The 12,232-nt window shown below is 49.9% G+C and overlaps 5 non-coding genes across 5 annotated transcripts; all 5 read left to right on the forward strand.

Moving 5' to 3' along the window:
* The first annotated feature begins 976 nt into the window (after window positions 1-976).
* TRNAP-AGG lies at window positions 977-1,048 on the forward strand. The gene has a single exon. It is a non-coding gene; the product is annotated as a tRNA-Pro (tRNA).
* Window positions 1,049-3,361: 2,313 nt separating this feature from the next.
* On the forward strand, window positions 3,362-3,434 carry TRNAK-CUU. Its single transcript has one exon. It is a non-coding gene; the product is annotated as a tRNA-Lys (tRNA).
* A 546-nt stretch (window positions 3,435-3,980) lies between these two features.
* TRNAP-AGG lies at window positions 3,981-4,052 on the forward strand. The gene has a single exon. It is a non-coding gene; the product is annotated as a tRNA-Pro (tRNA).
* Window positions 4,053-6,722: 2,670 nt separating this feature from the next.
* TRNAR-CCU lies at window positions 6,723-6,795 on the forward strand. The gene has a single exon. It is a non-coding gene; the product is annotated as a tRNA-Arg (tRNA).
* A 1,402-nt stretch (window positions 6,796-8,197) lies between these two features.
* On the forward strand, window positions 8,198-8,270 carry TRNAK-CUU. The gene has a single exon. It is a non-coding gene; the product is annotated as a tRNA-Lys (tRNA).
* The last annotated feature ends 3,962 nt before the right edge of the window (window positions 8,271-12,232 follow it).

A 12,232-nucleotide genomic window follows, 5' to 3' on the forward strand; every position in this document is an offset into this window, starting at 1 on the left:
CGGGGTATCGTCCCCGGGGCTTTCCCTGATGAGAAGGTGAAGAAATGGGGCTAAGTATCCGGAGGGGCTGGGGAGTGGCTGGACGTCGAGGGAGAACATATCGACTGCAGACTCTGCCCCGACCTGACCCCCGACTCCTGGACGCGGGCTCTCGCTGCTCCGAGGGCGGCCTCCTCCTCCCCAGCCCGACTGCAGGGCCCGCCTCCTCCCCCAGCTGGGCTGGGAGGGGCATCGTGACCCGTCCAGGTGCGCGGTCTGGTTGATGGGCTAACCCGCCCCCCTCTAGGGACCACCCCCAGATCAGGCCATCCTAGGGCATCTGAGGCCGGGACCTTTGCTGGATCAGTCGGTAGAACAAAGCGATTCTCACAGTCAACCTTGTGGGTTGGGGGCCCCGCGTCCGAAACGCGCTTTCAGGTTTTGACCTGGGGGGGCGGGAGCTGGGAGCCGACCCGGGAGAAGCGAGAGCAGCGCGGGAGGCCGAGGCCGAGGCGGTGTCCCCTCCGTGCACTCCGCCGGCGTTTGTTGAGCGATCACCGGGGGCCACGTCTTGGGGGTTCGGCCGCCCCCAAAGCGAGCGTCCCAGAGATCGCGGCTCCGGGACCCTCCGCGCCCCGCCCGCTCTCGAGCTCTCCCGCGCACCCCGGAGTCCCTCGCCGGCTTTGTCCAGCGGGTTCCCTGCGCTCGCGGCTGCGAGGAGGCTTGCGAAGTGACCGATGACCGATGAGCGGCCCGGGGACAGAGGCCGGCCGCCCTTCCTGGTCCGGGGCTCTCTGTCGTCCTAGGGCCGAGGGGAGGCGACGCGGGGCTCCGGATTGGGGGAGCGCTCAGTTTTCTCCGGGTCCATCAGTCCTGGGATTCTACATTTCCCAGTGGGCTTGAAATTGGAGTCTCCATTCCGTGTCAGTTCCATGGCATGGCCGGTCCAGCCGCGATCCCACGGGTGGAAGGGGAGATCCAAAATGCACAGGCATGTGGCTCGTTGGTCTAGGGGTATGATTCTCGCTTAGGGTGCGAGAGGTCCCGGGTTCAAATCCCGGACGAGCCCTATTTTTCCTCCCCAGTCGGCGGGTCTCAGGAGCCACTCTGTGCTTCCCCTTGTCATTTTAAAACTTTTTTTGAGGCCCAGGAGCTAAAGTGTCTCCACGAATCTGGCCACAAGCTGCTTTGTTAGTCCAAGTTCCAGGCACGGAAGACTGGAGAGGTGTTTCCTTCCTCTGTACATAAAGAGCCAGTTTTTACTCGGTTGGAGGCCTCTGAACTGTCAAGCCTGGGCCCCACAGTCCCTAGTCAAGAGGGCAAGGCATCCACTTGGGGAGAGGCGATGGGCTGCAGGCATTCGCATCACTCTAAATCCAGTCACTCTACCTGGCGTGGACTCATGCGTCTTCCCTCCTTCCTTGCCGGAAGTCAGCAGGAGTCCAGGGACTTCCGGCACCCCTGGGTACCCAAGGTCCTGGGCCCCAGCGCCTGACAGGAGCCGAATCCCCTCTGCCCTGTTCTGCGGAGGCCGCCTTTGAGGTGCAAGAGGTGGACACTGGGACCCCCACCCCACTGTGGGGTCTCAGGTGCTTGCCGGGATGTCTTCAGCATATGCTGGAAAGAGTGCCATGGGACGCCACAATGAAAAATAACAAGGAAACTAGGCATCATGAGCAACAACCAGTGAACAATAGACGTGAAAATAAAGTTGGAAAAATGCTAAGATTAATAGATACAGATTATAACACAACTATCCTTACTATGTATAAAGATATGAAAGACAATAATGAAAATATATTTGAGAACCGAAGCTATGTAAAATGCTCTAGAAGAATGAAACAGGACTGTATTTGTTTAAAAATACGCAAAAAGTGAAACAAATCTCAATAGATGTATGCAATGGTTTCGAAATATGAAAGAAATGGTAAACTAAAAATACGTCAAAATAAATAATATACAATAAACAAAAAACCTAAAATATCCTAATATTACAAATTAAGCAATACACTTCTAGAAGTTATGTGAGTTAAGGAAGAAATTACAGTAGGATTTAAAATACTTTGAAGTAAATGATGATGAAAAATACTATATATCAAAACCTTTAAGACACAGCTAAAGCAGTAGTTAGAGGAAAATTGATAGCCTTAGATGTGTATAATAAAGAAGACAAGCTTAAAGCTAATGACAAGAAATTAGAAAAAGTACAGCAAAAAATAAACCCAGATAAATTAGAACAAGGGGAGAAACGATGAAGAGCTGAAAATAATGATGTTGATGGAGAAGGAAATGGCAACCCACTCTAGTACTCTTGCCTGGAAAAGTCCATGGACAGAGGAGCCTGGCGGACTGCAGTCCATGGAGTTACATGACTGAGCACGCATACATGAGGCTGGAGGGAGATGGTTGGTAGCAATAAACTGGTTGAACTAAAAAAAAAAAAAGATAATAATGATGTTGAAAACAAGCATACAAGCATACAATAGAGATTAATGACAAAAAGTTAATGCTATTGATGAACTCTGCAAAAACTGAATAAGAAATAATGACAGAAGATACACATAACCCATGTTAGAGAATGACTTTACAGTTATTGGATAAATTAAGAAGATAATAAAAGTATATACTAAATAACTTTGTGAAAGCTGTTAGTACCCATAACTTGCCCAAATTATCTACAAAATACTGCAGCAAATTTCAAGTTTGTGGTGAAACCTTGAAAATATTCTATCTGAGGTTAGAAATGCAACAAGGATGCTGACACTCTCTACTTCTGTTGAACATTTTATTGGAGACAGTGAGTCACCCCATACATTGCTGGTGGGAATGTAAAATCGTACACTCGTGCTGGAAAACACTGTGGCATTTCTTTTAAAAACTAAACTTATAACCACCATATAACCCAGCAATTTGGGTATTTATCTCAGAAAAATGAAGACTTCTTTCTGTTCACACAAAAATCTGTACACAAGTCTATAGTTGTTTTATTCAAAACAGCCAAGAAACTGGAAATAATCCAGATGTCACCCCAGGGGTCAATTGTGCATTTCGCCCTAGGTTTGTGCTGCTCTCTCTGTGCGACTTCGCCCAGCTCCTCCTCCCTAAGCCCACCGTCAGGTGAGCTGGGTGGGCACAGAGGCCAGACTGGGTTCCCCAGCTACGGGGTGGTGAGGGAAGTCCTGGACTAGAGGAACTGTTATCGTAGAAGGGATCGTAGATGGAGAGTGGAGCTTGAAGCAGGGACTCCCTGTGAGGCCCAGGAACCTTTGGCTACTGACCACCCGACCCTGGTGTCCACGTCTAAGTCAGTACCCGTCACCTAGGTCCCATCACCTTCACATTACCCCATCAATATATGCAAGGGTAGGATTTCTTCATGGTTGCCCGGCTAGCTCAGTCGGTAGAGCATGAGACTCTTAATCTCAGGGTCGTGGGTTCGAGCCCCACGTTGGGCGTTGTCTTTTCTTCGTTTGCACCTTTTGGAGTCCGGAGAAACTCAGCAGGTGAGCATCAGTGAGCATCAGATGAATACCAGGATACTACACCTTGGGGAGCGCCTTTTCCAAGCAAGGCAATCCTGTGACCTGCCATCAAAGGGCACTCAACTGCCCAGCCGGACCCACAGCTCCTTGCTGGCTTTTACCCCAGCTCCTCCTCAAGCATGTTCCTGGCTGCAAGAAGTGTCAGCAAAGTCACCTAAAGGCCAAGCCGGGATGCTAGTATAGCCCGTCTTTCCCGGCGTTGGGCTTATTGTAATCTGAGCACAGGGACCACTAGACTTGCTTGGGGGCGGGGGTGCGGGTAGGGTCCAGGGGCTGCTTCCCAACTTGCTGGCACAGGAAGCTCTGGCGTCCTCCCCTTGCCCACTAATCTATGAGCTCAACACTTTCCCATGGGTCTGAAATTGGAGTTTCCTCCCCGCCCCACCTTACTGGTCTCCCGAATTCCATATCGGGAATGCCACGGAGTCACAGAAGAGACCCAGAGGGTACAATTTGTGTGGCTCGTTGGTCTAGGGGTATGATTCTCGCTTAGGGTGCGAGAGGTCCCGGGTTCAAATCCCGGACGAGCCCGTTTATTTCCGTTTTTACATGAAAACTGCTCTTCTCTAGAGATTTGAGAACTACGCCAAGTCCCCAGATCTTGTACTTCAAAGCTCCACACTTCGAGAGAATTAGAGAAAACATTTAAAAGCTTCAAGCTGTTTCCAGATACTTTTAAACTTTTAGTAGGAGTCTTGGGGATTCAGGGGTGTGGACATCACCGTGCGGAGCAATTTCTTCGGGGCTTCGGTCAGGTTAAGGCCGGCAGGGGAGAAAACCTGAAACAGTCTCCCCAGATTACCTACCTTTCAGGCTTCGAGTCCAGCAATTAATTACTCCACTGAGACTCAAACATTCCTGCTAAGTGTCCAGTAATGTATTGGGCCTGACTCCGGCACCCAAGGCCTTCCTCCTCTTTCTTGATTCACTTCTCTTCCTCCTTCTCTCCGTCTACTGTCACCCCTCACCTGGGCACTCCCAGGTCTGCCCTGGCTTCAGAGCCCCAGGTCAGGGAAGGGTTCTGGGAGCCAGGGTTGGGCACGGAGACCTGGGGCCCATGCTGTCAGGATAGGGGTCCTGTCCCCCGCTCTGAACCTCAGGCTGTGTTGGGCCCCATTTTTGGCGGCTGGGGGTCCAGGTGGAGTTTGAATTTGACCCTTAAGGAGCTCCAAATCTCGAGAGCTGCTTTCAGTAAAGCGCAAAGACTCCCCACTTCCAGGGGCAACCACATGCCAGGGTCAGTCACCCTGTAGGTCTGGGTCACCACTGATGGAGACCAGGGCCATCCCTCAGGCCAAATCTCCTCTTTTTCCAGAGTCTGCTGCAGAACTCCAAGGCTGATTCGACTATTGGATTTGATTTCCTGGAGGGAGTGGGGGAACCATCTCTCTCCAAATTTGTTAAAAACAAACAAAAACACTTTAACTTATTGGTTAAAAAACTATAAACAGTTTTAAAGAAGTTATAAAGAAAAACACCCTGGCAGAGTCGAGGTTTCCAGTAACACAAATGGGTTTTGGGGACCAACCCTCTTTATAAAAACAACTGAAAATGTTGGATATAAAAAACAAACAAACCTCAAGGCAGTGAAGAGCTTGCTTTTGGAAAAGTCAAGAAATTCCGGGCCCAATTTAAACGGATGTGGCAAACCAGAGAGACGATGGCGGCCCGAAGTTGCCGTGGGACCAGGAACACCTGCCAATCTCGGCAAACGTGACCGCCTTAGGCTCCGGGAGACCGAGGCAGAGCCCAGGATCTGCTCTTGGGTCCCCCCTGGAATCTGTGACCCCCAAAGACGAGTATGAACAGGAACACACTCGTCCCGCCACAACGCCGCCAGCTGCTTCTGCAATGCGTGTTCCCCGGCGTCTCCTCCTCCCGGCCCCTTTTACTAAATAAAATACAATCGCTTTAAAAGGCGAGCCTGTGCGGAGACCGCGCGCACCCGTGGGACGAAGTACACCCGAGGCACAAGGGGCCCACGTCTACAGCATCCTGTTTCCTCTCAGCGTCCGCCGTGTTGTTCCCATGCTGGTTTCTCCCCAGTCTCCGGGCCGGTGGCTCCCGCGCCCCCCACTCCTAGCCCGCCGCTTCATCCCGGCGGGTGGCCAGACTGCCAGGACCAACAGGACAAAGAAGATTAGAAGCCGCGGCAACTGAATCAAAGTTTGTCCTCTGATTCTGTCCTGGATTTTTTTTTTTTTTAGTCATAAAGGACTTATTGGAGGAGATTGAAGGAGATTGGAATCTGGACTGCGCATGGATAATCTTGTTGTTCGAGTGACAAAGGATGAAATCGGGATAGGGGGTGACGAGAGGAGAATCTGAGGTCCCGGGAGCTCTCCTGAGGGGATGCGGTAGGGTGGGGGTGGGGGTCGGATCTTGAGCGGCTCTGGATTCTGCTGACTTTTTACCCTTCGGATTAATTATGAACTTCAGTGAAGAAAGAAAGGTGGGTGGCGAGGGAAATTGCAGGGGGTGTGTCCCAATCCCGCGGACTTCGGCTTTGGGCAGCTCCAAGGGTGTGGTTTGGCCTGGAAAAGCGAGGTCGGGCGGGGCGTATTCTGCGGGCGGGCGGTCTCCCGGACGTTGCCAAGCCCTGGGTGACGATGCCCAACGCAGGAGGCTTTGGGGGAAATTCTGACTGCCGCCTGCGGCTGAGCCTCGGCGGGCGCGGAGGGGTCGCCTCCCCTGCTCGCGGTGTTGGCCCCGCACGCCTTCTTCCAGCCCTGCGCTCACCCGGGTCTTCTGTCCAGCCGCGTCCCCGGAGGACTGAACGTTTATCACACACGCCGCAGGGTGGTCCTGCCCAACGCGCCGCGGACTGATGCAGCCAGGGACCCTCACTGCTCGCTGCATCTGTCATCCGCAGGACAACCCAGGGCGTTCCGGAGCCTGAGACTCCCGCTGGAGGAAGCCGACAAACCGGACTCCGGGGAGCGCTGGAGGAGCCGCGGGAATGCAGGGAGAGGAGGGCGCGGCGGGCGGCGAGGGCGCGGCGCGCACAGGAGCTCTGTCGCGAGTCGCGATTGTCTGTTTCACTCAGGACTCTGTTCCTTGGCGACTTGAACAGAGACTGGGACCTTGTAAGGACTCAACCAGGTTTCTAATAAGCACCCAAACCAATTCCTGAATCACTTTCTAACTACTGGCCACTAGTTATTCCTTCTTCCCAAGTTCTTGGGAACAGTCTTGGCAGCAGCCCCAGTGGCCTAATGGATAAGGCACTGGCCTCCTAAGCCAGGGATTGTGGGTTCGAGTCCCACCTGGGGTAGTATGAAAGATGGCCTGTCTTTCCTTAAATGGAGAGTTGCATTTTGGATCATTAGATAAATAGATCATAATAGATCGTAAGATACAAAGATTCCCCACAATCTCTAACAAGGAAGGACAAAGACGGCGTTCCCGTACATCTAAATGGGAAAAAAATATGTGGTTACACATACATCTTAATGTGGGGATATGTGTGGTTTCGTTCGAATTTTGCAAAGCAGTCTATTCTTTGATCCTCTAATTCCAATTCTTTGAATCTGTCTCAGAGATAAAACGACTGATGTAAGTACAAGGATGTTTTTATTGCAGCAGAGTTTGGTAAATAATAAATAAAAGGGAGATGGGAATGGCCATCTGTGGGAGACAGATGGAATATACTTTCCTTCATTAATACTGTTCAACCTCAGAAAAGAATGTTCAGTCTATCCCAGTCGACTTGGAAGTTCTTGCTCTGAAAGGCGTGCTTGATGCATTTCTTACATAACAAACAGTAACTCCTAAGCTGCAGCTGTCCCTGCATGACTGTACAGAAAGGAATCAGGTGTGGAAGGACCCAGGAAGGAAGGGGAGAAAAAAAGAAGCTCTAGCAAAATGCAGAAATGCACAGATCAAAAACTAAACAGAAAATGTGGACAGCAGAGCTTGCCCCTTTGAAATGTGGGTGTAAGAACTGAAGGGGTACTTAGGGGAGAATTGGAAGTAAGGGGGGGCAATGATAATGTTGACTTGATCTGGGTTAGGACTGTGGGTGATTTTCTGCCTGGACTTCTGTTATTTCAGTATAGCTACTTTTGTGACTTTTTATAATCACAGGCCAGGAGAAAGTGCCCCATGTCCTCAGAAACATCTATTTTCTTTTCTCTTTCTTTCTTCTTTTAATAACTGAAGAGGGCAGGGCAAGTTTCCTAACAGGGAAGAGAGAATCGCCCCTTAAAAGACTCCTACCGCACTTCCTGCTTGCCTGTTGTGTTAAAAAACTGCAGGCGTCGAGTCTGGTGAAGAAGGAAACAAAAATGAACAGCAGCAATTTCCTTTGATCTGGAGTCTGGCCCCCTTTCTTCCTCTTTCTTAAAAATCTAATTTGTCAACTGCGGTATCCTCAGTGCTTGGCATACATTAAGCGTTCAATCAACACTTGAGTGAATGGATGACTCTATTAGGCAAGTGACCTCTGGTATGTTGGGACACGTTTGGGGTCCAGAGCTTATGGGAAAATGCATGCTCCCCGCCAGGCGGTGCAGCCCAGTTCGGTGGGTTTCGCTGGCTCCCAGCCCAAGGAGTCCCTGCTCCGACTGGACTCTTATCCTCCCGCAGCAGCTGTTGGTGGTGGTCCCACTTCATCTTCAGGGTCTTGTCAAGTAGTAGGTGCACACTTTCTCCTGAAGGGTATAGACTCCCTGTGAGCCCGGCTAGCTCAGTCGGTAGAGCATGAGACTCTTAATCTCAGGGTCGTGGGTTCGAGCCCCACGTTGGGCGTACAGATTTTTTTTTTTTTCCTTTTTGCAGGGGAAGACACGAAAGCCAGGATTCTCTTAAATACATACCAAAAGGTGTCTTTGAATGAAAGTTCTTAAATTTAGCAAGACTTAGAAAGATGGTATCTATAGTACTATATCAATTTTTAAAAAGGGCAACCAAGAAAACAATTACAAAAAAGAAAACAGAATAAAAAAAGACAGCCAGATATAATGCCTCCTGAGGGAATCCTGGAGGCCCTCATGCAGAAGGCAATGGCAACCCACTCCAGTACTCTTGCCTGGAAAATCCCAGGGACAGGGGAGCCTGGTAGGCTGCAGTCCATGGAGTCGGTAGGAGTCGGACACGACTGAGCGACTTCACTTTCACTTTTCATGGTCCAGGGGCTAAGACTCTATGCTCACAATGCAAGGGGCCCAGTTGGGCACTAGATCCCACATGCCTCAACTAAAGACACCGCATGCCTCTACTAGACCTGGTGCAGCCAAATAAATAAATATTTTAGAAAATTTTTTTCTAGTAGCCTCATTAAATTCTTAAAAATGAAGTCAATGTTAATAATATATTTTATCTTATCTGTGCTTAGTCGCCCAGTCATGTCCAACTGTTTGCGACCCCTTGGACTGTAGCCCACCAGGCTCCTCTGTCCATGGGATTTTCCAGGCAAGAATAACTGGAGTGGGCTGCTATTTTCCTCCTCCAGTGGATCTTCCCCACCGAGGGACTGAACCCATGTCTGCTTGTCTCCGGCACTGCAGGCAGATTCTTTACCTGCTGAGCCATAACTAAGTTATTATAATTTCCCACATAATAATATACAAATTATCAATGAGATGCATTATAGTCTCAACCTCAGTACTTTCAAAATTTTGAATCAGATGGTTCTGTCGGGGGTGGGGGGAAGGGGGGTTGCCTGTGCATGGCAGAATGTTTAGCAATATCCTTGGCCTCTAGATGTCAGTAGCCTCCTTGTGACAATCAACAATGTCTCCACACACTGTCCAAAGTCCTCTGGGAGGCAAAGTTGTTTCTAGTTGGAGTCATTTGTCTAGAGAACCAAGGGCATACATATTGGTACAAACAGTTCACATGTGGAATCTGACAGGAGGGCTAACTTGACAAGGGCCAGATGGCAGGGTCATTTCATCCTGAGACAGCCAACTCAGAAGGCAGCCTGGTAAGGTCAGGAAATAGGCTGTGTACAGGGGACTTTGTTGGCAAGGCAAAGTTGCTGGACTTTGCTGTACAGTCAAAGCTATGGTTCTTCCAGTACTCATGTTTGGATGTGACAGTTGGACCATAAAGAAGGCTGAGTGCCAAAGAATTGATGTTTTTGAACTGTGGTGCTGGAGAGTCCCTTTTACTACAAGGAGATCAAACCAGTCAATCCTAAAGAAAATCAACTCTGAATATTCATTGGAAGGACAGATACTGAAGCTGAAGCTCCAGTACTTTGGCCACCTGAAGTGGCTGACTCCTTGGAAAAGACCTTGATGCTGGGAAAGATTGATGGCAGGAGAAGGGGACAACAGAGGATGAGATGGTTAGATGGCATCACCGACTCAATGGACATAAGTTTGAGCAAACTCTGGGAGATAGTGAAGGACAGGGAAGCCTGGTGTGCTGCAGTCCATGGGGTCGCAAAGAGTCCAAAAAGAGCTAGTGACTGAACAACAACAGCAACAACAAGAGGACTTCACAAATACGTTACTATATTGAGACTAGCAGGAGCCAGATTTCTTGCTGGTGGAGCTGGAAAGCAAAGGCTTCAACAAATCCTATGGTGTTGCACTGGAGTTGGAGTTATTACTAACGTTTTCTGGTAACTTGGTAACTGTTGTTTTGCTGGTAAAGAGGATTGGTGGTAGTGACTTCATAAAGGTGAAGTAAAAGTGAAAGTGAAGTTGCTCAGTCGTGTCCGACTCTTTGCGACCCCATGGATACCAGGCTCCTCCCTCCGTGGGATTTTCTAGGCAAGAGTACTGGAGTGGATTGCCATTGGTGGCTCGGAGGGTAAAGCGTCTGCCTGCAATGTGGGAGACCTGGGTTGATCCCTGGGTTGGGAAGATGCCCAAGCGAAGGGAATGGCTACCCACTCCAGTATCCTGGCCTAGAGAATTCCATGGACTGTATAGTTGATGGGGTCGCAAAGAGTCGGATATGACTGAGCGACTTTCACTTTCACGTTATGATCTCAATCCTTGCATCTCCTTATATCTAGAAAAGCACTAAATCCCTTCATGGTGACATCAGAGCCTCACTACTAGCAGAAGACTTCATAAAAGCAGGTCTTAAGTGGTGTATTTTCCTGCCTGCCATCAGCATCAGTTTTCTGTATTTCTTAACTGGCATAGTCTATATAACCAACTTTTCGCTTTTTCCCGTGTCCGTCCGTCGCAAGGAGAGGAGCTGCCGCCCTGTAGGCTTATAAGCAAGGGATGGGCGTGTGGAACCTCCAGCCTCTAGGTCAGGAGGAATAAGCCTACTCAGCACCGAACCCAATAGGCCGAAGGCCCGCAACGCCTTCAGTTAAGACGGGCTCATTCATCCCAAGACTGCGAGTGCGGAGCCGCTGCTGACTGCAAAGGGGTCAGGTGGTGATGGAGCGGAGTTCCTGCCCGCGAAAGCAGGCCCCTTTATACGTGCGGACCACCAGCCCCACGACCGCCCGGGCCATCCACCGCAGCCGCCGGAGTTGCGCGCGGCCGCCATCCGCAGAGCGCGCGCCGTCCTGCGCAGCCCGCAGCCTGTGATGGTGGAGAAGAAGCGGACCTGCCTCACCCACAGCCCTTGGACGACTCCCTTCCCCGAAGCAACGACGTTGTCGCCGACTCTCCTAAAGAAGCGGAGAAAGAGGGAGGGGAGAGGGAGAGGGAGAAGGAAGAAGAAAAAGAGTAAATGCTAAGTTCATTCCTTTAATTGTTCATTTTCACCTTCAGTTATTCAGGAGATCCGGTTTGATCCCTGGGTGGGGAAGATCCCCTGAAGGAGGGCATGGCAACCCACTCTGGTGTTCTTGCCTGGAAAATCCCATGGACAGAGGAGTCTGGGGGGCTACAGTCCCTGGGGTCGCACAGAGTCGGACAGACCTTAACGACTAACACTTAAACTTGTTTATGGCACATTACCTCAAATTTTCTCTTTTAAAAATAGCGTTAATACTGATTCACAAATTTTGACATATTTAATATTTTATAATCACTTATAGGACTTCCTTGGTGTAGGGAATATGCTATGCACAGGCCTGTACTATAATTAACAGGGCTTCTTTGAAAAATAAGAATGACTTTCTCATCACCCCCAGGCAAAGGGCTGGGAGCAGTAAAAAGTATATCATGGAAAAACATCTTGAAAACAAGATGTTGAAGTACAGATATGACTGATGGAATGCCATTAGTGAAGGTTCTCATAACCAGAGTCTTGAGGGAGTTGCTGAGAAAGGTTGTCACTAGCTGTGGGGCTAAACAGAGTCATGAAAGGCCTGAAGGTTTGACATTGAGGACTGTGCATTATATTTCTTTATCCCTGATCTGAGATTGTAAAAAAACAGATATCTAGAGCACGTACAAGGAAGTCAGATCAGATCAGTCACTCAATCACGTCCGACTCTTTGCGACCCCATGAATCACAGCACGCCAGGCCTCCCTGTCCATCACCAACTCCCGGAGTTCACTCAGACTCATGTCCATCGAGTCAGTGATGCCATCCAGCCATCTCATCCTCTGTCGTCCCCTTCTCCTCCTGCCCCCAATCCCTCCCAGCATCAGAGTCTTTTCCAATGAGTCAGCTCTTCGTATGAGGTGGCCAAAGTACTGGAGTTTCAGCTGCATCATTCCTTCCAAAGAAATCCCAGGGCTGATCTCCTTTAGAATGGACTGGTTGGATCTCCTTGCAGTCCAAGGGACTCTCAAGAGTCTTCTCCAACACCACAGTTCAAAAGCATCAATTCTTCGGTGCTCAGC

Source organism: Bison bison, unplaced genomic scaffold (assembly GCF_000754665.1).
Source record: "Bison bison bison isolate TAMUID 2011002044 unplaced genomic scaffold, Bison_UMD1.0 scf7180017864144, whole genome shotgun sequence".
Taxonomy (NCBI): domain Eukaryota; kingdom Metazoa; phylum Chordata; class Mammalia; order Artiodactyla; family Bovidae; genus Bison; species Bison bison.